Source organism: Rhinatrema bivittatum, chromosome 2 (assembly GCF_901001135.1).
Source record: "Rhinatrema bivittatum chromosome 2, aRhiBiv1.1, whole genome shotgun sequence".
Lineage (NCBI taxonomy): Eukaryota > Metazoa > Chordata > Amphibia > Gymnophiona > Rhinatrematidae > Rhinatrema > Rhinatrema bivittatum.
This window is the reverse complement of record NC_042616.1, coordinates 514,623,698-514,647,851: the sequence shown is the minus strand read 5'-3', so window position 1 is coordinate 514,647,851 and position 24,154 is coordinate 514,623,698. Positions and strand designations below refer to the sequence as shown.

Below are 24,154 nucleotides of genomic sequence, written 5' to 3'. Positions count from 1 at the left end.
CCTATTCCTGTTGCCAAGACTTAGTCCTGGGCCTGGTCCCATCGCTTAGGCCTAGGACCAGACCTCCCAACATCTTCTGCCATCTGTGATGTTCCAAAATGATGCTGTTTGCTTGAGGGATATGACAGAGTGATGTCACTGCAGTGCCTTCCTTCAGAGCAGACAGTACCATTTTGATACATGGCCATACATTTCAATGAGAGTACATCAAAATGGCTCTATCTGGAGGAAGGTGTCGCAATAGTGTCATTTCAGCACATTCTTCAAGCAGCTGGTGCCACTTTTCAAATTTGCGGATAGAAGATGTTAGGAGGCCTAGTCGTAGGCCTTTAAGCCATGACTAGGCCTTGGCAATGGGACCAAGCCTCAGACCTGGCCCTAGCACCGGGTCTTGGTCTCATTAATTGGACCTTGCCATTGGCCAGTTTCTGATGCCTAGCCAAGGCCTCGGTGATGGGTCCAGGCCTTGGTGTGGGCCCTAGGTCTGGGTCCTTACCTTGGCAAAGGGACCCAATCTCAGGCCTGGTCTCTGTGCCAGGCATAGGACTTAGTGAGAGGACCCAACCTCGGGTCAGCTCACTCACCAAGCCTAGGTACTGGCACTGGGACCAGGCTTCAGCTGAGCCTCAGTGCTGAGCCCTGGTCCCGCTGGAGGCCTGAGGGGATTTTTTGCTTTTTTTTTTTTTGCTTGTTTGGGGGATTTTTTTCTTAATTATTTTTTTCAGTTTGACCCACCCAAAAACAAAACCACAAACAGTTTAAAAATCTCTGCTGCAACCCAGGGTTAAGGATGTTTCCAGAAATGGAGGATGTGCCAATACCTGAACTTCAGCTGTCTCTCCACTGGCATTATATACTTCACAGCAAGGATCACAAATGTAAAAAAATTAATTATTAGTAATTAATAAAGATTCTAGTTACAATGTATGGAATGAATTTTCAAAGGGGCTATTTGCATAAAATTAGCATATATTAGGCATATTTTTTAAAACAAAAGTAGTTAAAAAGATATCTAAGTATGTGCTATGAATTTCCAAAGTGTGGGTGAATAAATGCACATAACTTCCTGGCTTTAGACTGGAGTACTTTCAATAACATGGGAAACCTCTTGTTTGTATTTCTCAGCTGACATTTGTACCATTCAGAGTAAAGTGAAGGGCATTTTATTGCTTCCTTGTTTAAAGCAGGATGGAAATAATGGGCAATGATAGGGAATCAGAGCTGATTTTCTTTGTCTGCTATTCTGTGGATAATGGTGGGATGTGTGGGATGTTAAAGGCCAGGCAGAGGAGGTGACCTGGAGATGACTTCATTCTTCTGAGGTTTATCAAAGGCTTCTGTCAGTCAAAATCATGCTGGGAGATCTGGAGCTGGCCATCTGGTCCAAAGTTAATCAGAAAACTCCCCCCCCCCCCCCTGTCAAATCTGGGGAAGGTAGAAGCAACGTATGCTCAAAGGATGTCATTTCATTTCTGTTCCTTCCACCGCCATAGGACTTAAACTTTTTTTTTTTTATTATGTTAAGAAGTCAGTGTGATGACCTTGAATTGATTTTACACGAAAGAGAAAAGGTCACGCTAACCATGAGAAACAGCTAAATTGTTTCAGTTGCTCTGGTGAAGAAAGGGAGTAAGTGGCTCACTGCAGGGAACTGATTTAATTCAAAAGACAGAGTTTCTGTTCTGAAGCCAGGCTCCTTTCATCCTTGTCATGTTTATTACAGATGCGAACAAATCACAGCAATAGGTGTTGCCAGGAAAAGGGAAGCCAACCAAAAAAAAAAAGCTCTGTCTGACCACTAAGTTTTTAAAACTGTTGGCCAAATGTGTGGTCAGCTGAGATTACGTTTCCTTAATTGTTGAAAAGGTTAATGTAATTGAATGGGAGTGTTATTTTGTCCTCAGAAATCTATTTGCAACTAGCATTAAGGTTTTGTATATTGTTTTGATTGCTCTAAAGTCGTGGAGAATGGAAGGGGAATACCTCTTTATCTCTGTTTTTAGAGGCTTTGGGCTGGCAGGTGTTCTAAAGCAGAGATTCCAATGGAGAAGGGGTAAAAAAAAAAAAAAAACAGGCACAAAATAAAACCTGTCCCTCTGGCTGCCACTCCTCACCCATTTCCAGAAGAATGACTTCATGGGAATCCATCCCTGCCACTTCTTTTTTCCTTCTCGCCGTCTGCCTCCTACCTTCCCTTCTTTCTTCAGCCCTTTTCCCCGTAGCCTCCTTCTATCCTTGCCTTCCCCATCCCTGCATCTCCCCCCCCCACCGATTAAAGCGACTGGGAACCCCGCCCCCACTGCTGATTCCTCTTATCTCTCCGCTGTTCCTGTTGGATCCTCTTAAATCTTGTGAACAGACAGTTCCCATGCTGATCCCGCAAGACTTGCCATGGTCTAGTGACCTCTGTCTAACACGACCGCTCTCCTGCGTCCCTCCTTGCGGATATTTTCACTCATCACTTGCCAACTTTCTGACTGCACCGGTCACTAGACTTACATCAAAGGTTGACAATATTTCCTATGTTTAAAGTCCTTAGCACTCTAATTTTATTTCTCAGGAGCTCCTGTTTCAGTTACCTATTACTCACTTTTCAAAGAGAAACTGAAAACTTTCCAGTTAAATGGTCTACTCCACCTTCTACACATTTGTTTGACCACTCTAGTGTTCCACCTTATCATTCTTGACCTTGTAATTTAATTAGAATGGAAAGTTTGTTTTTATTTACTATTTTATTTTATTTGTTCTATGTATCTTAAATTAATTTTGCTTCTTTAGGAGGGCAACTTTAAAACTGTCCATTTTGGGACAAAATCCTTAGGTACATTTTACCGTTAGATATAGCACCAATTTCCAAAGAGAAATTAGTTACGTATCATCACTTTGAAACTTACCATGAGTTCAAAGTGCCCATGGACTATGGCATTTTCCTTTTGTGTGCATACTTTTTCCATGAAGAATAGCAATCATTAATGTTGAAAATGCAATCTCCCTACTACAATTTCCTCCTCTGATCTATGCAGCTCCCAGAAAATGCCTCCTCTAACGGGGGCTAAACATATGCATCTGGTGGAAAACCAGGGGAACTTTTAGCTGTATTGAGGGAGGGCGGGTTTCAGAAGGCCAGACTATGTGTGCAAATTGCTATTTGCCTGCACAAATGGCTTTGAAAATTGTCCTCTTAATACTTGAACATTGTTATGATTTAAACAAATAACATTTTTCCAGTAATGATGGATCCCAATTAGGCATAAAATTCTGCTCCTTGTAGCAGCCACAATTGCAAATAAAGGGCCGAATTTTGAAAAGGTTATGCACGCCGGGCCTATTTTCAAAAGGCTCAGTGATGCATTTAAAGCCCCGGGATGCGTGTAAGCCCCAGGGCTTTACTAAAGGGGTGGAAAGGGCCGGGGCATGGGTGGGGAGGTCCGGGAGTGGGGTCAGAGGCTCCAGGCACAGCGGCCATTTGCCACATTGCTTGGGATTGCGCGCCGGCAGTCGGCCAGCGCGCGCAACTGACTTCAGCATTTTAGTGCACGCTAACGAAAAAATGGCACTAAAATGAAATTCGGGTCTCCCCGAATTTTAAAGGCCCAAACCGTGGGAAATATGAAATTTCCCGCGGCAGGCTGAAAACAAAGCCCGAACCAATAGGTTCAGGCTTCGCACAACCCTAGTGGCCAATGCAAGTCACAAGTACTTGGCAGAATCCCAAGGAGTAGATAGCTTTCATATTGCTTATCCCAGGGCTAAGAAGTTGATTTCTACAACTCCACCTTAATAATGGTTTATGGATTTTTTCCACAGGAACTTGTCCAAACCTTTTTTAAAAGCAACTACACTAATAGCTTTCACCATATCCTCTGATAACAAATTCCAGAGATTATGGGGCGGATTTTAAAAGGCGCGCGAATAGCCTACTTTTGTTTGCGCTCCAGGTGCAAACAAAAGTACGCTGGATTTTAGTAGATACGCGCGGAGCCACGCGTATCTGCTAAAAACCTGGATCGGCGCGCGCAAGGCTATCGATTTTGTATAGCCGGCGCGCGCCGAGCCGCGCAGCCTACCCCCGTTCCCTCCAAGGCCGCTCCGAAATCGGAGCGGCCTTGGAGGGAATCCTCTAACGCCCTCCCCTCACCTTCCCCTCCCTTCCTCTACCTAACCCACCCCCCTGGCCCTGTCTACACCCCCCCCTTACCTTTCTCCGGGGATTTACGCCTCCCGGAGGGAGAAGTAAATCCCCGCGCGCGAGCGGGCCTCCTGCGCGCCGGGCCGCGACCTGGGGGCGGGTACGGAGGGCGTGGCCACGCCCCCGGACCGCCCCGGGCCGTAGCCACGCCACCGTACCCGCCCCCAAAACGCTGCCGACACGCCCCTGAAACGCCGCGACGACCGGGCCCGCCCCTCGACATGCCCCCGACACGCCCCCTCGGAGAACCCCGGGACTTACGCGAGTCCCGGGGCTCTGCACGCGCCGGGAGGCCTATGTAAAATAGGCTTCCCGGCGCGCAGGGCCCTGCTCGCGTAAATCCGCCCGGTTTTGGGCGGATTTACGCGAGCAGGGCTCTGAAAATCCGCCCCTATGTGTTGAGTAAAACAATATTTTCTTTTATTAATTGTAAATATATCACCTAGTAACTTCATTACATATCCCTAGTCTGTGTACTCTTGAAAGAGTAAACAACCGATATGAGTTTATCCATTCCACTTCACTCATTACTTTATTGATCTCTATTATATCTCCCCTCAACCATCTCTTCTCCAGGCTAAAGATTCCTAACCTCTTTAGCCTGTCCTCATAGGGGAATCATTCTATGCTCTTTATCATTTTGATTTCCCTTCTCTGTACCTTTTATAATTCTGCTATATCATTTTTGAGATGTAGTGACCAGAATTGCACACAATTCTCAAGTTGAGGTTGCACCATGGAGCAATACAGAGGCATTATGATATTCTCTGTTTTATTCTCCATTCCTTTCCTAATAATTCCTAGCATTCTATTTGCTTTCTTGGCTGCTGCCACGCACTGACCAGAAGATTTCAACATATTATTAACAATGATGTCTACATCCTTTTCCTGAATGGTGACGCCTAGTGTGGAACCTTGCATTGTGTAGCTATAATTTTGGTTACTCTTTCCTATGTGCATCACTTTGCACTTGTCCACATTGAATTTCATTTTCCATTTGCATGCCCAATCTCCCAGTTTTGCAAAGAACAATTTCTCACAATCTTCTTGTGATTTAGCAACTTTAAATAATTTGTGCCATCGGCAAATTTGATCACCTCACTCTTTGTTCCCATTTGCAGGTTTTTTATAAATATATTAAAAAGCAGTGGTCCCAGAACAGATCCCTGGGGCACTCCACTATTCACCTTTCTCCATTGGGAAAATTTATCATTTAGCCCTACTGTCTGTTTTCTATCTTTTAAACAGTTTACAATCCACAATAGGACATTGCTCCCTCTCATGATTTTTTAATTTCCTAACAATTCTCTCATGAGGGTCTTTGTCAAATGCTTTCTGGAGTCCAGATATACTCTAAACAACTGACTCATCTTTATCCACATGTTTATTTACACCCTCAAAAAAATGTAGCAGATTGATGAGGCATAACTTCCCTTGGCTAAATCCATGTTGGCTTTCTCCCATTAAATTATGCTTATCTATTTGTTCAGCAATTTTATTCTTTCTGATAGTTTCTACCATTTTGCCTGGCACAGATGTCAAACTCACTGCTCTGTAGTTTCCTAAATCACCCCTTGATCCCTTTTTAAAAATTGATGTTATATACTCCTGCTCAGGGTTCAAATATCTCTAAAGTGTCCCTTGCCACAGTCTCATAGCTCCTATAATAATCTACAAGATCGATTTTTCAATTTTATTTTCTTTTCCTTTTATGATAACATAAGCAAACCCAGCTTAAACAAGCTACACCATTTTACTCCATTAAATTACTATGAAATGTAGCAAAATCTTCTGCTCTCTAAAAACATTGGCTGCATGTTTTATGGCAAAAGTTGCCTTTAAAGAGACAGAATTCTTTAACTGCAGTGTTGTGATCGTGGACCCTTGGCCCGAGGTGGTGTTGGCGCCACCTGTGGGGGGAACCACACACAGGTCCCCACCGTCGGGTCGCGAGGTCGGATGGGAAGAGGAGGCCAGCTGGAGCTTCGCCACTATCAGCCCACGTTCCCCGCAGGTTGAGCCCTTGGGTACCGGGGCCGGCTGGTCTTAGGTGGGCCTTTGCGTGGATGATCCCACGGAGTTGGCGAGAGAGCACGGCGGCAGCCACGGAAGAGAGGCCTGAGGCCGAAGCCAAGAGCGGAGTCAGAGCCAATCCATTTGACAAGGTGGGTGGCAGAGAGGGTAGACAGGCTTGGTCCAGGGGTCAGAGGCAGGTGGCAGGATGCGTAGTCAGGTCTGGTCCAGAGGTCAGAGGCAGGTGGCAGGATGCGTGGTCAGGTCTGGTCCAGAGGTCAGGCAGGAGGAAATCTGTCCGAGGAAGCAAGGAACAAGCAGGAACTAGAACAAGGAGATCAGGAGCTGGAGATGGGTGCGGGAACAGTAATGCAGGAACTTGAACAGCAGCTCTGGAACTCGAGCAAACAAGAGTGAGGCGACCCATTGCCAAGGCAAGCTCTGACTGTCAGAGCTTGCCTTATATATTCAAGGCTGGAAACGTCATCCCTAGGGGCCGCGGGAGCTTTTCCTGCCACAGCCCCTTTAAATTCCGGCCTGCGGCGCGTGCCTAGGAGCATGGGCCCAGCAGGGCGGCTGCGACGGCAAGGGTGGCATGGTGTCATTCCCTTGCCACAGCTGGGAGGCGGCCCATGGGAGGTAGAAGCTGTGGCACCCCCTCCACCGCTGAGGGGAGACTGAAGAGCAGCTGTGGGCCGAGCCAGGGAGCCGGGAGGTGGAAGGACCGTGGCACCGATCACCAGGTGTGGCCGAAGAGAGAAGGGCCACAGCCCGGGCCCGGTGCTGGGAGGTAGGAACAGGCTTCTTGAGACCGGGAATTGTAACATGTAGCAGATCATACCATTCACCCTTTTAAAAGCACTTGCCAGACCATATGTCCTATACAATCAGCCAAACACTCTCCCTTAGCAGTAGGGATAAGCAGCAGTAAAACGTTTTTGGTTTGGTTCATTTATTTGTTTTAACTACAAAATTGGAGAAGCCAAAAAACCCATCCCAATTAAATACTATCATTTAGTTGTTTTGCACAGTGCCTCAGCTGATTTGGTTCATTTCAAACAAATTTTTTTTCACTTATTCATTTATTTGTTTTTCATTTTCCATTAACTTCAATGAGGGAAGCAATGCAGCCTGTTTTGAGCTCCTAGATTGGGGTGTTCTAAACAATTCTAATGAAACTTGTGGGCTGACATCATCAGAAGGGGGATGTGAACTCCAAGGCAGCAAGATTGTGGCCAAGTGGCATGAATAGCTTAAGGTACCATAAAGAGCAAAAAGGTACCAGAATGGCTGAAGCTTTGCAAGGCAATGTGAGAGAAGCAAAACAGTAGCACGAATGGCAGGAACACGCCAAGGCTTCAAAAGAGAGCACCAACAACAGTGGCATGTACCCCTGACGGCAGCATGAGAGGAGCAAAGTGGTATGAACGTTCCTATAGCACCATGAAGGAGGAATAAAGCAGCAAAGGTGTCAGTAAAACCTAAAAGCACCTACAGAGGGAAAAAGCAGCACAAAGAGTGGAACACTCCAAGACACTATGAGAGGTACAAAGCAGCCACCCACAGAAGAAAGAATACCCCCAAAGTGTAGAATCCAAGATATGGCAGCAAGGCAGAATGGCAACAAGACCCGCAAGGTGCAAATAATATGGCAGCAATGCCGAGTGGCAGAGAGACCCTAACGGTGTATTAAGAGGTATAGCAGAAAGGCAGAGTGGAAATAAAACTCTAAAGATGTAGAGTCTAGGGTATGGCAGCAAAACTAAGTGGCAAGACCTCCAAAATGATACATTAGGGATATAGAAGCAAGATAGAGTGGCAGCAAGATCCCAAAAGTGCAGCATAAAGGGTACATCAGCTAAGCAGATTGTCAGCAATAGCCACAAAGTGAAAAACATGGAGTATGGCAGAAAAGCTGAGTGGCAGCAAGACCCACAAGATGGTATATCAGAGGTTTGGCAGCAGGGCAGAGTGGCAGCAGTATCCCAAGGTAGGGTGGGAGCAGGAACCCAGTTTTCAGTTATCCTGAAACTGACATGGAAATTCTTGGAAAGTCTGTAAAGACAGATTGATTTTTCAAGAAGACAAACTTTCCATGAACTCTGCTTGCTCTTCCTATGGTCTGCTCTCAACACTGTTTGTATCATCTACCTCCTCCACCGCCTCACTAAGATGTTACTGACTAAAACTCCCAAAATTCTCTTTGGTTACTAGCTCTTCAATATCTGATTCAGGGAATCCGTTTTTGAAAATATTGCCTCCATTACTTCAGAAGCAGTAATCATGGAGGAGCATACTGATGGTTTTGAGTGTTGTGCATCTGCTGCTCTAGCTCTTACCCCTCTCCTAATGCCAGCATCATATGGCTCTCCCACCTTTTCCCCTGCTCCAAGGCAAGAGGGAGAGGAGTCAGTGGCAATGGCATAGGTTTTCCCAATTTTAACTTTTTATGGCTTGAGCCATCTTCCACTCCTGGCTTTCTGCAGCTAAAAACGTCTCTCTTAGAATTATGGGAAAAACTCATTTTTTTCTACTGCTTGTACATCTGACAGGCTGAACCGGATCTACAGGAATGCCAGTCTTCTTCCTCTGCTCTTTTTCTGCTGACTGCCATTCCTTCCTTTCTCCTTTGCTCTGAGTGGCATGATGGAATTGGAAGTAGCTATTGAGTGGTTGGATATCACAGTATTCTTTATTGATACTGTACCACTCACCTGTATTACTCTAATATTAGGTGTCTGTTACACACACTCAAGTAGACAACCTGGGTTTACATCAGTGATTAGCAAGCACAGTGCTAACTTGCAAAGCAGAGTTAGCAGCTTGCTAGTGGCATAAACTCAGTCTCTGTGAGGTCCATATTCAGAAGCATTTAGATTGATAACTCAGAAGTTATTCAGCTAAATGAATATTTGGGCAGTAAGCTGGCTATCTTATTACCTGTCTAATATTTAGCCAGATAACGTATGGGCGTTTCAGGGAGGAGTTACGTTAGCCAGCTAAGTTAGTTGGCTAACTTCAATATTCAGAGGTAGCCAGATAACTTATCTGGATAAGTCTGCTCAGGCCAAATTACTGTCCTAAACGTAGCTGGATAAAATTAGCCCGCTATCTTTAAGATAGCCAGTTATATTCAATAGTGTGGCTGCACTATTGAATATACCTCAAAATTTATATGGATAACCAGGGCAGGTGCTATGGTCTGCTGTCACCCTAGGCAATGACATAACAGCATCACATGTTTTCACTTTCTCTCTCTCTCTCTCTCTCTCTCATCAACAATGTTTTCCGATGACCCCCAACACCTATTATACATACATACTGCGCATGTTAAAGATGACTGCAAAACTCCACTCCATGCACGCTAGTGCTCACCTCCCTTCCACAACATTTGAAAATGCCACTCTTGCATACGACATCAAAGCCCATTCCACTTCTGGTGCCTTAGGCGATTGTCTAGTAAGCCTTGTCTTCCCGCTGGCCCTGTGGGTAAGATTATCTGGCTAACTTTGCTGTCCAGACAGTGACTGAATATGACCTATGTATATCTAGCACCATCCTTCACAGTGTGCGCAAAAATTGTCCCTCTCTCTCTCTCTCTCTCACACACACACACATACACAGTATATGTGTGTATACTGCTGACTGAATCCTTTTGCACACACACAAGAAATACTGTTAGAAAGGGAATGAACCAAGGAGACTGGCAAGCCTGCGCTTCTTTTCACTGCAGTCTATCTGCAGATAAGCAGTGCAATATACTTTGCAGAGTCAGACAGACAAAATAAATCAGTATTCACTGCTTCTGTATCTCTAGAGTCAACTACCCTGTCCCAGTGAACAGACAGAAAGCAGCACCTCTGTCTCTCTCACACAGTGAAAGCATTGTGACTGCAGTGAAAAAAAAGCCCTTCGCAACTGCCAAAATCCTTCTTATTACTTTTTAAAGCTTTTCTTTGGCTCTAAGAGAGATTCTAAAAAGATAAGCTTTCCCTCTGAAATCCAACAGAGAAAAATGGAATTTCGTTACACAAGATCAGACCTTTCATTGAGAGGATGTCAGGATCACTTGATCCAAATATCAGCTATAAGTTACTAAAAAATGCATCACCTTACTTGGACTTCAATCCTGTCTACTTGCCTACTTCTCCTGCCTTGGCTCTGGCCTTGTTGCTACTTGGGTTACTGAATTCAAACTAGAAAAATAAAGAACAATTTGCATGTATCCTTTTTTTGTTATAAAATTAAGCCAAAGTAACCTTCACCAAACTAATTAAATTAGTGATAATCACAAAAGAGCTGACTTGGCAAAAAATGGAGGAAAAGACCTCAGATCAGTGTATGCTTTGTGATTAATCACTTGATAATTACCAATGTTTGCAATCATTGGTCATAAAAACCTCCACCTCCTGTTTTATTCAAATCAAGGAGGAACTTGCTTTCTTATACTCAATTTTTTTTTCTCTCTTTCCCGGGTCTGCCCCTGCTCCATGCTTTTCAATTTTTGTCTTTTCCTTTTTGGCACACACATGTGCCCCATTCATGAGCTTTCTTGTGGAAACTGCATGCAGCAGCATTTCTTAGAATCTGGTTTTTGGGATGTGGTAACCAAGGGGGAGGTAAAGAAAATGCCAAAGGGTAGCAGTGTTTAACAAAGCTCTCATGCTTTCTGCTGCTTTTCGGTGTTTTTTTGCCTTTGCCATGTTGTGTTTATCTGAGCTATAGGCTTGATTGATTTCTTCATTGAATGTGGAAGAAGTACTGGGGGGGGGGGGGGGGTATGTGACTGGGGAGTGCAGGAGAGAAAGTCTAGACTCCTCCCCTTGATAATAGCATTTCACTGAGCTGGGCCCGGAGAAATCCTCTGATGCAGCCAGTGGGTGATCCCCATCACTGCTGCTCCTGAGCAGATGCTGATGGATGACATCACTGACTTGATTCCGGAAGCACAGGGAGCCATGAATTTGAGGCTGGAGCTGGCTTCAGTTAATTGAAGTCTTGTTGGCATCTGGGCAGCTATGAAATGTCCACATTGGCAATGGCTTGGGAGGTGAGTAGATATTGTTCCAGCTGCCAAGGCCTTCTGAGTTCATGTTAGAGGAGATCTAGAAAACTAATGTGAATCTCAGATAGTCTATTATAGCCCATATTTTTCATCTCATAGAAAAAACTCAGGATTTGAAAAACACCATGGAAAGTTTGCAGAATGGATTGCAGAAGAGGGACAGAGGATTGGAACTGGTGGAAAAATCAAAAGACAGATTGGAAGTAGTGCAGGATGCTGTATTTCAGGACTTACGTATTTATTTATTTATTTATTTATTTATGTATGTATTTATTTGAGCTTTTGATATACTATCATTCCTAATAAAGATCACAACAGTTCACAAGAGACATTAATAGATCATGGCTATTCGATAGTTTGATGAGACAATCATAAAATGGATCTATACATTCATAGGGTCGGATCAATACATTCATGACTCAGGTTGATACTTGAAAGAAGAATAGTACATGACATGGGTCTATACGTTCATATGTCAGTTCCATACATTCATAAGTCAGTCAATAGTTGAAAGAGGAATAGTAGATGACATGGTGAGTAAAAGGCATAGTTCATGACTAAGAATATGCATAACTAATTGTTCTTCACTTTAGGTTGAGTATATTTGAGTGTGAATTATTTGAGAATGTAATTGTTTAGTTTATTAAGAGTCAATTTAGAGACTCCTTTCTTCTAATTGAGTTAGGTTAGATTGTATGTGTTTTTGAAGCAATACATCAAATGTCAACAAACCTGGTTTCTTTATTTAATTAATTTATACCAGCTAATATCTCATCCAATGACCAAATAATTTTGTAGGACCACTACTCATAGGGTCTCGGTATTCTACCAGACTCTTTATGTGGTTTGGGTCCAGTTTGCTATGTTTTTTTATATTTTTTGGTTTTTTGTAATTTTTTAGGTTTTTAGTTTTCTTACTTTCTTTCCATTACCCTAATGAGAGTTCCAAGATAACATTTCAAAATACAATCAAAGTTAAATGTCACTTTCTTAATCCCATTTCAAAATATTTCAGCAGTGATACTCATCTGCATAGCCCATGAGTATCACTGCTGAAATATTTTGAAATGGGATTAAGAAAGTAACATTTAACTTTGATTGTATTTCGAAATGTTATCTTGGAACTCTCATTAGGGTAATGGAAAGAAAGTAAGAAAACTAAAAAACTAAAAAATTACAAAAAACCAAAAAATATAAAAAAACATAGCAAACTGGACCCAAACCACATAAAGAGTCTGGTAGAATACCGAGACCCTATGAGTTGATTCAGTGTATTCAAGAGATTTGAAGAATTGAATGTAGAACTGTATGTCATTAGCATATAGGAAAGAATGTGTTACCAAGGTCTGTAATATGTTTGCATAGAGGGAGCTTATAAATGTTGAAAAGAGTTGCTAATAGAGCAGAGCACTATTAGCAACACTGGGATCAGACTGAAAAGTGTCAGATATGGAATTACCCAGTTTTATTTGGAAAGATCTTTTTGATAGGAATGAGGAGAATCATTTGAGGTCACAATCGTTGATTCCAATGTTGCTCAGTTGATGGCTTAATTGGGAATGGACTGAAGAAACAGCAAGGGAGGCTGTCTAACAAAGCCATGAGGGCAACAGTACAGAATTAGCAGCCAAATGTCCGATCTGGATTTCTTTATTCAGCAGAGACATATGCATATGTATAGTTATATCTGAAACCCGGACAATCAGAAACCACAACACGATAAAGTTGAGGAAAAGGCAATATACATTTTTATTGGTTCAGATGGATATTTTATCATATGCATTTCCAATATAAGTTATTCTTTATTTTCCAGTTTATATGTTACACCACATATATATATGTTACCATTTTATATGTTTGTTTTATTCATGTTTTTATGATTTTTATTTATTTACAAGTATGTGTTATTTATTGTATGTTGTAGCCCCTGACGCAGCCCCATTGTAAGAGGGCGAAACTCGGCCTGAGTCGGGCTTTTTGCAAATTTGTGTCTCTGCTCAATAAAGGAATCCAGATCGGACATTTGGCTGTTAATTGGGAATGGTCAACTGGTCAAAGGAGGCTTTTAGATCAATTAGCACAAAAAATATCAAGTCATTTAGAGAGAGTAGTAGAGTCTCAATTGAACGTTGTTTCCTGAAACATATTGGTTTGGATGGAGTATGCTCTGATCTTCCAGACGATTATCAAGCTGGGTTAATACTGCTTTCGCAATGTAGTTAATGCATGGCAAACTTAAATCTCTGGTCAATACAACTTGACAGGAAAAGCCTTTATTGTAGATTCAGTCACATCAGTGGTACACATTAGTCAAGGAAGTTATGGTTAGTGTTGTAGAAGCAAGGGGTCCTACTGTATCTACAATAAAGGCTTTTCCTGTCAAGATGTATTGACCAGTGATTTATGTTTGCCATGCATTAACTACATTGCATTTGTTCTATAGGTGTGTGCTGCTTACTCCGCCCTCTTCCTGCACCTTCCTATGTCATTGGTACCAACATGTACCAAGACAGCTGATTCCTCTCCAGCATTCTCTAAAATCTTATCTAGGTGGCACATAAGGTCTGCTATCTTTGCTCCGGGCAAGCAACTTACCAATCTTCATGCCCATCAGCCACCCAGCTATCTATTTTCCTAATGATCCCTGAGATTTTATAGCATAAAGTTTCTCTACAAAGGAAGCATAGCAGAGCTTTTTAAAGAGACTATAGAGCAGATTTTAAAAGCCCTAGGCGGGTAAATCCAGCTGGATTTATGTGTGCAAGGGCGTTATGCGCGCCGAGCCTATTTCGCATAGGCCCGGTGATGCACGCAAGCCCTGGGATGTGCGTATGTCCCGGGGCTTGAAAAAAGGGGCGGGACATGGGCAGTCCGGGGCAGGGCGGGGGCATGGCCAGAGGCCTTCGTGGGGCGCAACTTGTAAAACAAAGGTGAGGGGGGGGGTTAGGTAGGGCTGGGGGGCGGGTTAGGGAGGGGAAGGGAGGGGAAGGGAGGGGAAGGTGGGGGGGTAAGGAAAGTTCCTTCTGAGGCCGCTCTGATTTCGGAGCGGCCTCGGAGGGAACGGGGAAAGCCATCAGGGCTCCCCTAGGGCTCGGCGTGTGCAAGGTGCGCGCACGTTATAAAATTGGGCGTACATTTGTGCGCGCCAGGTTGCACACACAAATGTACGCCCGCGCGTACCTCTTAAAATCCGGTCCTATGTCTGTTTTTGCTTATTCAGCATTACTGAAACACATACTCTTATTTCTCACAATTAAGCTTTCTGGGGTAATTTTCAAAAGAATTTACACACTTAAATCCAGCTTTTTACACATAAATCTGCTTTTGAAAAATATCCAGGAGAGGGGTAGTCTAAAGCATGGAACACAATTTTGTGAATTCTTTTCTTTGGACTAGCATGAGGTGTTCTTTGGGGGCAGAGTTGGGGCAGTTAAAACATTTACGTGCACACTTGTGATTTTTGCAAGTATGCAGGTAAATGTACATGTAGAATGTTACACCTGCTAACTTGCCATGCATAGGTCCCCGCATGTACTGCAGTACCCAGGAATTCTCAAAGCAGACTTATGCACATAAATCCACTTCAATAATTTGAGCTAAATTTGCGAGTATTTTTGTACCAAAAACTTTTAACCCTTTGCAGGCTGTTCAAAATTTGTCTTCTGTAAAAGGGACAGGAAAACAGTAGCACTTTGCTTTCCACTTGGCCTAGATAAAATAAACACATAAGGGTACAGCTACCTTTTTGGGCTTGATTTTTAAAGAGAATTACATGCATAAAAACCTATTTTGTGTGTGTAAATGATACAATGAAAATCTGTTACGTGGTTGTGCATGTGAAAGTACGTGCAAAACCCCATTTATTTATTTATTGTTTTTGTTATACCGAGTTTCATGATAGGCATCACATCAACCCGGTTTACAAATAACAAGGAGTGTAAAGCATAACGTAACGTAAAAAACAATATTTTCAATAAGAACCTTGAACTTTAAATACAGTGAATCAGAAAAAGGGAGAGGGAAAGTTACAAAAAACAAGGAAAATAAACTTGGGATGGAAGGGGAGAAATTGAACAGCACAATATTTACATTTCAGCCTATTGATACATTAGAATAGCAAGTGAAAAATGAAACGGTACATTTACATATACTGTTACCCATCCTAGCAAAAAACATTCCTGGAATAGGGCAGAGTCAAGGTAGAGAAACTATATGCATGAACATGAAGAAAGTTACTCTTGTTTCAGAGCAAATGTATCTTTCTGTGCATAGATGTACGCAATGCACCAGGACAACCTGCAAATTTTCAAAATGGACTTATGCACATAAGTCCACTTTGAAAATTCCAGCTAAAGTCTGCAGGTACTTTTAGCACTACATGGGCTGGTATAAGATTACCCTCTCTATGTACATTGTTGGAGATGTAAAACCTCTCATAACAGAATCTTTCATCTCAGGGCAGATTTAGAGGTCTCAAAGTGCCTGATTACATTTTCTTACTAAAGGTCTCATGTCCCTGCTGTGTGATATTTTGCATGAACACCTGGCCACCTGTAAAGGCCATTTTTCATAGCTTGTTTACTGGGGGGATAGTGATGCGAGCTTGGTACTAACTGGCTACTGTCTCCTTCCCGAGAATGTTAGGAAACATGACTATTATCAGGTAGTCTTCTTTCTCCAGATATGCCTTCTCCTTTCTGGAGGCCATGCTTGTCTGCATGTCAGTCAGGATGCCCCTACTGAACATGAGACAGAGGAGATGCTAAAAAGCTCCTACAGCATAGCTTATTTCCTTAATATGATAGGAAATATTGATTTCCCTTATGTGGGCTTTGTTACTCCAAGTATCCAGGAAGCCATTTATCTACTGGAACTATAAGCATATCATAGTTTGAACATTCAGATGTGATTTTACCATGGTTTACTGGTGACAAATATGTTAATCAAGAAAGTCCTGCCTTGATGCCCATAATCAAGGCAGAACCTTCTTCATAAGTGCATGCATGGTCAGGATCCACAAGACAGTATTCTATTCGATAAGCACTGGAACCAATGCTGTTATAGATGACTTCATGACATCTAATATTTAATGGTGTGTTGTTTCCATTCCGTGCATGTAGGTAATAATTAGTAGGGATGTGAATCGTGTCCTCGATCGTCTTAACGATCGATTTCGGCTGGGAGGGGGAGGGAATCGTATTGTTGCCGTTTGGGGGGGTAAAATATCGTGAAAAATCGTTAAAAATCGTTAAAAATCGAAAAATCGAAAACCGGCACATTAAAACCCCCTAAAACCCACCCCCGACCCTTTAAATTAAATCCCCCCCCCTCCCGAACCCCCCCCCAAATAACTTAAATAACCTGCGGGTCCAGCGGCGGTCCGGAACGGCAGCGGTCCGGAACGGGCTCCTGCTCCTGAATCTTGTCGTCTTCAGCCAGCGCCATTTTCCAAAATGGCGCCGAAAAATGGCGGCGGCCATAGACGAAAAAGATTGGACGGCAGGAGGTCCTTCCGGACCCCCGCTGGACTTTTGGCAAGTCTCGTGGGGGTCAGGAGGCCCCCCACAAGCTGGCCAAAAGTTCCTGGAGGTCCAGCGGGGGTCAGGGAGCGATTTCCCGCCGCGAATCGTTTTCGTACGGAAAATGGTGCTGGCAGGAGATCGACTGCAGGAGGTCGTTCAGCGAGGCGCCGGAACCCTCGCTGAACGACCTCCTGCAGTCGATCTCCTGCCGGCGCCATTTTCTGTACGAAAACGATTCGCGGCGGGAAATCGCTCCCTGACCCCCGCTGGACCTCCAGGAACTTTTGGCCAGCTTGTGGGGGGCCTCCTGACCCCCACGAGACTTGCCAAAAGTCCAGCGGGGGTCCGGAAGGACCTCCTGCCGTCCAATCTTTTTCGTCTATGGCCGCCGCCATTTTTCGGCGCCATTTTGGAAAATGGCGCCGGCTGAAGACGACAAGATTCAGGAGCAGGAGCCCGTTCCGGACCGCTGCCGTTCCGGACCGCCGCTGGACCCGCAGGTTATTTAAGTTATTGGGGGGGGGGTTCGGGAGGGTGGGGGATTTAATTTAAAGGGTCGGGGGTGGGTTTTAGGGGGTTTTAGTGTGCCGGCTCACGATTCTAACGATTTATAACGATAAATCGTTAGAATCTGTATTGTATTGTGTTCCATAACGGTTTAAGACGATATTAAAATTATCGGACGATAATTTTAATCGTCCTAAAACGATTCACATCCCTAATAATTAGAAGGTTTTCTGAAACTGGTCTTGGTGGCATTGCTTTAAATTGGTTCACCTCTTTCCTCCAAGGAACAATGCAACAAGTTCAAGCTGATGGTAGTCACTCAGGTAGGTATTGTAAAGCGTGGGGTATTCTACAGGGATTATCCTTTTTGCAATTCATTTTATTTATATTTTTTAACAACCTTTGGGTAGATTACTAATGTCTTTATAATTAATATACATTATTTATTTATTTAATTTATTTATTTATTTATTTAAGGCTTTTTTTATACCGAAGATCATGTACAAGTACATATCGCTTCGGTTTACAGAGAACCAACAATAGGAAATTACTGCAAACAAAATGAACGAAAATCGAACATGGATTACATGAAAGGAATAAGGGGAACTTCGAGAAAGGCAAACAAGAAAATCAAACATGGATTACATGATAAGGATTAAGGGGAACTTCGAGAAAGCAAACACATCCGAACTTAGCTATAATGTAGGATCAAGTAATAGGGACTTTAAGTAAAAGCTCTTGAGAATAGCCAGGTCTTCATTATCTATGCTGATAGTGTACAATTTTATTTGCCAAGTGTTAGGATAAGAGAATTTACAGTTGCCTCTTTTAATTATTATTTTAAGATTATTACACATTGGTTTGAAGAGAAAGAGTCCTTAATTGTGCAAAAACTTTGGTGTTATGGTTGTGAACTTTGCCCTTAACTATGATGCCTCAACTGCTTATATTAGATGGTGGTGTACTACAATTTGTAACCGAGGCATGGAATTTGGATGTTGTTTTAGATTCCAAACTATTGCTAATTGTGCAAATAAAAAGGATAGCTAAGACTGCATTTTTCAAATTGTGTTTATTTAGGCCTCTGAGATATATTCTTTCTCCTTTTGATTTTTGTTTAGTGGTTCAAGCATTGGTTTTATCAAGTTTGGACTACCAAAATTCTCTATATGGAGGTTTTCCTAAGAATTTACTGCATGTTTTGCATTTATAAAAAATGCTGCAGTATTTGGTTTACAATACAGAAACAGTATTTCTAAAGTGGTTTCCAGTTGCTCAGAGGATTAAGCTCAAACTGTTAACATTGATACATAAATCCATATATTCAGATTATTTTTGCTTGAAGGATAAATTAACTTGTTATGAGCCTAATCGTGCCTTATATTCTGCTTCACAATGTTTACTTAACGTTCCATCTATGACTGTGGTTAGGCTGAGCGTTGAAAGAGCTAAGGCTTTTCTGAAATAGCTCCTGAATTATTGAAATCTATTTCTTGGGAGATTTGCAGTATATTAGATAACTTAAAATTTAAGAAAATGTTGAAAGCTATGTTTTTTCAGGCGCTTAATTGTTAAGATTTGTTTCATTTTTTTTTTATGACTGACTTTATTGTATGGTATGAATCTGGTTTTATTATGCGTTTTGAATGTAAGCCACAAAGTTTCCTGGAGAATTGCTGAATAAAAGAGAAATTAAATAAAAAAATGGTTACCCTTTGTTGCCCATGCTACTAACTCTTTTCTTCCATCACATATCTACCTCAGAAGAGTATTACAACTGTACCCATCATGCCTCTGTGGGTAGAATAGAACATGCCTTTGTCTTTCTAGAAAACTGGTTTCTTATTCTGATTGGACATATCTTTCCCTTTGATCCAGCCAAATTCAGTAAAATATTTTTGCAAATACAGAGCTCCATATTCAGTCACTATCCAGCTGCCTAACATGCTCATTCATCAAATCACGTCAGGGCCTCATCACACGATAAAAGGGGTCTAACGTGATAAATACGTGATCTTTATCCCGTCATGCGTTTGAATGCAAATATTGGGGTAGATTTTATAAATTTACACGCGCACGTATTTTTGTTCGCATACCAGGCGCGAACAAAAGTACGCTGGATTTTATAAGGTATGCGCGTAGCCGCGCATACCTTATAAAATCCAAGGTCAGCGCGCGCAAGGGGGTGCACATTTGTGCAACTTGCGCGTGCCGAGCCCTGCGCGCGCTGCCCGTTCCCTCCGAGGCCGCTCTGAAATCGGAGCGGCCTCGGAGGGAACTTTCTTTCTACCCCCCGCACCTTCCCTTCCCTTCCCCTGCCTAACCCACCCCCCCGGCCCTATCTAGACCCCCCCCCTACCTTTATCAGAAAAGTTACTACTGCCTCCAGGCAGTAGTAACTTACGCGCGCCGGTGTGGCAGGCCCCGACACAGGCCGCTGTGTAGGGGCACTCAGCCATGCCCCCGGACCGCCCACACGCCCCGGACATGCCCCCGATCCCAAACTGTTCCCCTGGCCACGCCCCGACCGCCCCTTTTTGCAAGCCCCGGGACTTACGCACGTCCCGGGGCTTGCGCGCGCCGCCGAGCCTATCCAAAATAGGCTCAGCGCACGCAGGGGGGGTTTGGGGTAGGTTTTCGAGGGATACACGCATATCTTAAGCGCGTACCCCTTTGAAAATCTACCGCATTATGAGTAAGCAAAAGATAGCTTTCAATGTAAATGAAAGACTCCTATCCCATGATGCAAAAATTTAAAGCACATTAATGTGGGATGTAGCATCGTAAATAACATTTTTTTTTTTTTTTGGCGATAGAAGGGAAAAAAGTGTTTATCACAGGATAGCCACTGTTATTATGGATTGCAGCTATTATGGTGGCTATTATTGCAAGCAATAAAACAAGGGCTTTTCACATACATACCTAGACAGCTCTACAGGGTCAAAAAAATAACCTTTTCTTACCTACCCTATCTTCCTAAATTTTCTTTGTTAGTGGGAAGTGTAGGGATACTGGTGCTTCACTGACCCACTTACTGGCAACTACCATGGTATGAGGAATAAAACAAGGAATAGTCGAAAATCCTTAAAAAATCTGTTTATTAATTAAATGATTGCCCGACTCTACGCCTGAGTTTCGCCCATTTAGGGGCTGCTTCAGGGGCTCATTTGAAAGAAAATTGATGGTTCGATGAGTATGCTCTTTCCATGGAAATTCATAAACAGACTCTTGGGACCACAATTATTACAATTATTAAAACACTCATATCCTTGAGACCAAAGCAGCTACAAGGTAGCCTGCATGCCAGCAGCAGCAGCATAAGAATCTTGATTTAGATCAGACCGGCTCCAGACTCCAATCAAGAGAATATTCATTCAGACAACAGCCGATATTCAGTGTAAACCAAACTGAGACAATATTCTCAGTACGTTCTAACTGCTCGATATATATCCAGCTTATATATATATATATATATATATATCTTATTTGAAATGTTTGCACATATCTGCATGCAAATCCCCCTTCCATCTTGTAAGTGGGGGATATTAAGGATGAGATAGGGAGGTCATGTGGATTTGTACTGGGCTGCATGGGTGGGGTTGAGGAAAGAAGAAGGTAAAAATGGTAAATATTTGATTTTTTTTTTTCTGATTTGCCTTTGGAGTGCATAAGAGACACTGCACACTAAAAGGGATATGCGTGATGGCATTGCAGTTTCACCAGTTTGTTCCCAGTTTGCTCAGGCCAGGGATAGGACTTCCAAATCCTCTAGTTTATTTGTCTTTCTTTCCCTCCAACCCTTAATAGCCCACTGACTAGTCTAGATTTTTTTCTTTTTTGCTCATGTCATCCATAGTAGTAGTAAAGTTAAGAGGCAGGGGACCATGGTGCACACCTGTGCATATATGTATTTACGTGCACATGTATTAGCCTCCCTCTACTCGCCTACACCCCACCCCTTTTTTGATATTTTTACATGTGCATATAGCAGAAGATAGCGTGTAATTGGGCAGTGTTCAAAACCCATTCTGTGCATACTGCCCTAACTTGTGCGTGTATATCTGGGCTTTGATGCACAACGTGTCAATGTGCTGCACATCATGATACTGCATCCCGCAATGCAAAAAAAATCACAGGTTATGAATTTTACCTACGCGAAGTGGAATGTCAACAATTTGCCTAATCCCACCCCTTTTTTATTGTGCCCGCTAATGCGCCATATTCTTGTGATAAATATATCAATTTAATGAATTTAGGCCTAAGTTAGGTGGATAAACTTTATCCAATAATTTGGCTGAGATATTCTGTGTTACAGCCACACTGCTAAATATAATTGGTTATCTTAAAGTTAACCAGATAAGTTTATCCAGCTAACTTTAGGGCAACTGAATAGCAGTCCTAAACTTAACCAGTCCTAAACTTAACCAGCTAACCAGTAGGGTCAATCAACAAATCATATTAGGGCCCTAACAGGCAATAAAAGGAGTCTAATGTGTGATAAATATGCAATCTTTATCACGTCATGCATTAACATGCAAATATGATCATGAGTATGCAAAACCAGGAAAATTATGCAAATGAGGGACTTAGAGCAACTTTCACAGTAAAATAAAGCATAGTAATGTGGATTTCAATGTGAGAAATAACAAACCTATTTTTGTTAGAGGTAGAGATTTAAAAAGTTGTTATCATGCCATTTGAGTCCATTATCACGGATTGCGGCTATTATAACAGCTAACACACACAATTAAAAAAAGTCTTCTCAGACACACCTACACCACCCTGCTGACCCAATAAAAACAGCTTTTGTTACCTGCCCTGTCTTTCTAAAGGTACAGTATTACAGGGAAGTCTACGAGTAGTGGGATACTGGCTTCTTCAGATTGTTCAACAATAGCAACAACAACAAGAACAACAAAAAGAACAACATGAACAAAAACTGGCAAGTGAGGTTCAAACTCCTCCTAGGGAAGTCTCTGCACTGGAGCCAGAGCCGCTAGCCATACCAGGTACACGCCTACAGAGCAGGAAGCACATCTTTCATTCATGAACCACATTGCTGGGCATGTCAGAGGAACATGTGGTTACCAGATATCACCTTTACTCTCAAGCTATCATGAAATTATATCAAGAACTCAGAATGGATCTGGATTTGGTTACAGAAAGGTCCCACACTATACAAACTATTGTGCGTCCTGCATTTTATGGCATTTTATGGCATTTTGCTCCTTCCAAATGATAGTTGATGTGATCGGTGGAATGTTCCAAACCTCTTTGTCCAGTTGTCTGAGCTACGTCATAATAGCTATATATGGCCACATTGATTGGTATATAACATTACCTCATGAAAGGCAGGACTTGCTGGACTTGAAGAGAGTGTTTTATGCCCTTGCCAGCTTTCTTTTTTTTTTTTTAATTCTTTATTTATTCATTTTAATACATAAACAAAAACAAATTTTGCTCATAAAGAAATATTGCAGTTTCAATATCAACCAGAAAAAAACAAAATTGTTTTGTCACCTTCATAAACTCAAAAAACAGAGGCATTCCCACCAAGATAAAACTTATATAAATACTTCCTAAACACCGGTGACAAGAATAATTATAATTTCTAACATTATTTAGTATATTGAAACTTGCTCCCAGCAGAATATTAATTGTGGATCCGGAAATCTTTAAAGGAACACTTAGAATAATAAGTCAATATTTTAACAGGCTACTCGTAACAACACATCCATTAAATTTCAATTTAGGTTAAGATGTTAACTTTCCTGGCCTCAATAAACTCCTTTAGTTGCTCAGGAATAAAAAATACATAGCGTTCATTATCTTTCATGAGAAGGCATTTACAAGGAAATTGTATTTTAACAGTATAGCCCAACCCTATGGCCTCTTGTCTGAGGGTTATAAACCCCCGACGCCTGGCCTGTGTGGCCGGAGCTAAATCAGGAAAAACTTTTACTACAGCCTCATGAAAGTTATGCGGATATTTCTGAAAATATGCTCTCATCACTAGACGTATATCTTTAACAGTAATAAATGACACCAATAATGTTCCCCTATTAATAACTTGTAATGTGGAATCTTCAAGGAACCCAGTCAGGTCCCCTGCAAAGGGAACATTTGCAGAATCTCCTCCACGCGTCGATGCAGGTAAAAAAAAGCAAGAATTTATAGAAGGTAGATTTTCTTCTGTTATCTCCAGATTCATCTGTATGAATCTTTTCAAAGTTGTGTAAGGGATTTCTCCCACAACTTTGGGAAAGTTGGTAAATCTCAGATTCAAATGTCTAGATTTATTTTCCATAAATTCTACGCGTCTGGATATAACTTGAGAGTCTTTAATTGCTGCAATTTTATACTGTTGAAACTGTTTATTTTCTTCTTCCATTTTTGTTATTTTCCCTTTCATATCGTCTAGTTGTGTTTGCACTACATCAACTTTATGTACGCTCTGCAAGTTAGAAATCTCCATTTTTCCGTTCATGGAGTTTATAGCCGAGGCCATACCCACCATAAACTCCCAGAGAGATTCTAGAGTCACCTGCGCAGGCCTCTCAGGAATGGCGATTAGATCTTTCTTTGTGCTGTTTTCTGCGGACGTACCTTCACCCAGGCTTATGCTGGTTACGGTTAGCCCCTCAGATCTTAGCATCTCCACCGGACTCGATGTTAAGGGTCCGGCTGTTGCCCCATCTGGGATCAGTGAGGTGAACCCTGGAGTTTGGCCGGCTTGAATCGCTGCCGTACCTCCACTCCACATCTCCTCTGCTGCGCTCTGCGTAGGTGGTTCTCTCTGCTCCGGGCTTAGAGACACCTCCCCCGTCGGCAAGGTCAGCCGTTCCACGCTTCCCTGCT

At 42.5% G+C, this 24,154-nt stretch overlaps 1 long non-coding RNA gene across 1 annotated transcript in view; it reads left to right on the top strand.

Annotated features, from left to right (window-relative positions):
• LOC115086194 overlaps positions 1 to 24,154 on the top strand; it is a 56,223-nt gene that overhangs the window by 11,864 nt on the left and 20,205 nt on the right. The gene's annotated exons all lie outside the window — the stretch shown is intronic.